Consider the following 3743-nt stretch of genomic DNA (forward strand, 5'->3'; position numbering starts at 1 on the left):
CCAAAGCCAGACTTTAAAACAATTATAGGTCCTTTTAGATGTTACAGTTTTAGTTGTTTGATTTTATTAACATTCTCTTTTCATAGCCTGTGTTTATTTCTATTGAAAGACATGTAATTATAGATTTTATGTTCTCTGTGTATCATAGGAAAGTAACTGTCTTTAAGCCAATAAAACTTTACTCAGAAGAAGTCACTGACTAGATTAATACATCTCTGTTGAAGTATGAGTAAATTTTAATAACTGGGTGAGAAATATGTACAAGTCATTAAAATAGAAAGACTTCAAAAGTGTAATTTGGAAATGCACTTCCAAATAGTTGTGCATAAATTGGATTTCTGCAAACCAATTTCATATGTAAATTTTAATGTGGTTTATTCCAATTAAATTTTACAAGGATTTTTTTGAAAAGTGGATAGTCAACTCGTGAGTTAACTTCCTTATATTGTCTGTGTGTATACCTTTTTCCTACCTTCATCTACAAATCAGAGAATTTGATATGTGAAGATATTCCTAGATCATAAAAATAGAATGTGTATTCTATCTACATCATAACATAGCTAGTTATCCATCAAAGTACAGTCAACAATAAATGCCAGTGGCTGACTTTGCTCAAGGTTAAAGGAAGTATGCTGGCAAGAGATAACTGGAATTAAACTGCTCAGCCCCAGCCTTCCAGAATTTTCATGTGAGGAATTACACTTCTTATTATCACATTCTTCCTGTCCTTATGATACCTGGGAACAATTTACCAGGTGAAAGGCCACTCCTGTCCTGCCTTGGTAGACAACTTTTTACTGAAGAGGAATACTGGGGTCATGTTGATTTATTTTCAAGGTTTTGTCTTGCAGCTTTTAGGCAGGTTGACATGAAAGAGCCCTGGAGATTATTTTGTCTGGTGTAATTGTGGGGTGTGATTGTGTTTGTGTGAGAGAAACTCGAATTTGTGTGCACACCGCAGTATGTGCAAAAGTGAAAACATGGCTATCATATCTCTGACCACTTCCTGAAGAATCTGCCACGTGGGGCTCATACTTGAGAATTAAAGCTTGGATTCCTGGGACAGACAGTTTCCCACTGTTTTAAGAAAATAAAACAGGCAAAAACTTAAACACCTCAAACCTGTTTCTGTTATCTGAATTCATATGTTTGATTAGTTTAGTTATAAAAACAATGTACAGTTCTGAAATGTAAATGATCACACTGTTTTCAAATCTGTTGTACATTCTGGTCCTTAAATGTACAAGTTAAAAAGAAAGCTGTGAGCCTGTCAGATCAACTACAACCACCAGTCTAATAAAACTGAGTCACATCCAAATGGGCTGCCCTTACACTACCCTCCCATTCTAGGGGAAGCATGGCTGGGGGAGGCAGTCTGAGTCATCACCTGGTTTGTTTGACATGTGCTTCCTTCCATAAATTGGGGATGGCAAGCAGCACAGTGTTCCCAGCTTGTCTCAGAGAAGGAGCTGTTGCAGCCTCTCTCAGTTAAAATAGGGCCTCTAGGTTGGAATGGTAAAACTGAGCCCGTATTTTGACTTGATGTTAGAAGACGGGGGTGAAGAAATCTAGTCCAAACAAGGACCATTTGTAAGTACCAGAATTTTTTTCCTAGAGGTTGGAGAAATGGTCGTGGTATTAATGATTGAATTGTTTTCCAGAACATGAGAGGTAAATTGAGGGATAAGAGATAAATTGAGGGTGTTGAAAATAAATTGGCAGCTAGTTGAAATATGTGCGTGTGTGCACACACGTGCGTGCGTGCACGAGAAAGAGAGATCAGAAAATTTGTCCCAATGATGTTTAATTTTTTGCCTAATTTGTCCAACTATTTTTAAAGAATTACATTTCATGTGGGAATTAGAAAAAGTGACAAATTTGAATTCTCCTTAGGGGTGACTTTGCCAGGGCTCACTGGAGGTTTTTTGTTGTTGTTGTTGTATGAAGTTTAAATTGTCCGGGAAACTACAGAGAAAGGAGAGTAAGGAATAGATTAGTCGCTGAAGTGGGTTGGTAAATGCAGCCTCTCTACTTGGGATTCTTTTTTGATACATGCCACACATTCCTCTGATTTGTATCTGGCTTGGTGGTGGGTCTTTCTCTGGGCTGTGAGAAGCTTGGGGTGTTCCTTGTTTTAAAGCTGGAGTTGTCTTGTCGCAGCTGGGGTGTTTTCTGTTTCATCTTAGGGCTTTTTTTTCTTTTCCTGAATGAGTGTCCTTTGTGTAACCCCAGTAATTCAGAAATCTTACAGTCATAGAGACTGCTTTGTCATTTGACTTAGGTACAAGGTACTGGCTGTGATTGGTCAGCTGCTAATTGTTGGGTCCCTATAAGAAGTCCTGGGTCAGGCGGCTGTCCAGTCTGACTGCTCTCCAGCCTCAGCAGCTTGCTGTTCAACTGTGGGACAGGTGGGGGGCAGGGGGTCTGTCCAGTGATTCCAGCCACATGTTATAGATGACCAGTGATGCTTTCCTTAGGATCTGTACAGCAGTGTAAAGCATGCACACTGGTAGTGGTTGACTTGATCAAATTCTGGCTTCGTGAACCGGTAACTGTCACTTTAATACAGCTTACTGATTAAACACAAAAAAATGCAGTTGAAAATCGTTGCCAGGAACTTGGTGTGGACTCACTCCTCATTTCCCCCTCTCCTTGTTCTGATTTGTTTTGTCACAGGAATGAAAACGCACATAACTCTTTTGGAAAACTTGGTGGGTAAAGTGCCTTGTGTGATTGTGGAACAAAGACGTTTTCTAATCAGATTTATCAAGCTGCAAAGAGGGAGTTTTAGCAAACGAACGGAAACAGCAACGTTCTGTCACCAGGAAATACTGCTTTATCCAGAATTGGTAAGTGAAAAGTGCCATTGCTCCCTAATAGATATCATATGGTGTGTGTGGGAATTGCAAAATTGTTCACAGACCCCTAACAACTGCGTGGAAGAGAGAAGGCATAAACATCGAGCCCCAATCTATACATAAAGGCTGTGATTAAAGGCTACAATGAAGCCAGGTAATTAACAAAACTGGGAGGAGGGATACCAGTTTAGCAGAACATAGCTAATTCTAGTAGAGCTTGCTTTTGAAACATTGTCCCCCCCCCCTTTTTTGAGTGTTGGGGGAAGGGGAACATAAAATCCAAACTGATCAAGTTGGAGTGTGTGTATTAACTTTTCATGGTTATGTATTTGCATTTAATATGAACGGCATATATGAACTTGAAAGCTTTCAGAATTAAGCCCACTTGCTTTCTTTGCCTCTCTCTATTTCAAGGTGTCAAGTATTTATTTAATTAGAACTTTGCAAAATGAAAGTTGAAGTAATACTTCGGAAGTCAAAGCGGCAACATCTCCAGATGGTATGAAGGCAGACGATGATGGTAATAGTTTTTTCCTTTTTTTTACATGTTGGTGTCATGGAATTTAAGATAGTTCTAGTGATTACATTATGAAGCAAAAGGGTAGTTATTTATTATGTATGGTCTATTACATTGTGTGACAGATTGTGATAGCAGTTCTTACTGGTTTCATGTACAGGTTTCTGTCTGTTTTGTCAATGTCTGAAACCTGAATTTCAGTTTTCTAATCTTGAATCTTAGCTGCTCCCATGTTTATGGTTTCCAGAAAAATGCAATAAAGCCTAGAATACTTGTACTTACATAATAATCTAACTCATGAACCATGAAAAATGCAGTTTTTTTTAATTAGGCAAGGATGTCTGATTTCTTGATTTAAATTTAAGAAT

General features: G+C 38.4%; 1 long non-coding RNA gene across 1 annotated transcript; it reads left to right on the forward strand.

Moving 5' to 3' along the window:
- The first annotated feature begins 2406 nt into the window (after nt 1-2406).
- Nucleotides 2407-3448, forward strand: LOC105996665. Its single transcript, XR_001175615.1, has 3 exons — nt 2407-2548; nt 2677-2849; nt 3273-3448. It is a non-coding gene; the product is annotated as an uncharacterized LOC105996665 (long non-coding RNA).
- The last annotated feature ends 295 nt before the right edge of the window (nt 3449-3743 follow it).

Source organism: Dipodomys ordii, unplaced genomic scaffold, assembly GCF_000151885.1.
Source record: "Dipodomys ordii isolate 6190 unplaced genomic scaffold, Dord_2.0 Scaffold134, whole genome shotgun sequence".
NCBI classification, from domain to species: Eukaryota; Metazoa; Chordata; class Mammalia; order Rodentia; family Heteromyidae; genus Dipodomys; species Dipodomys ordii.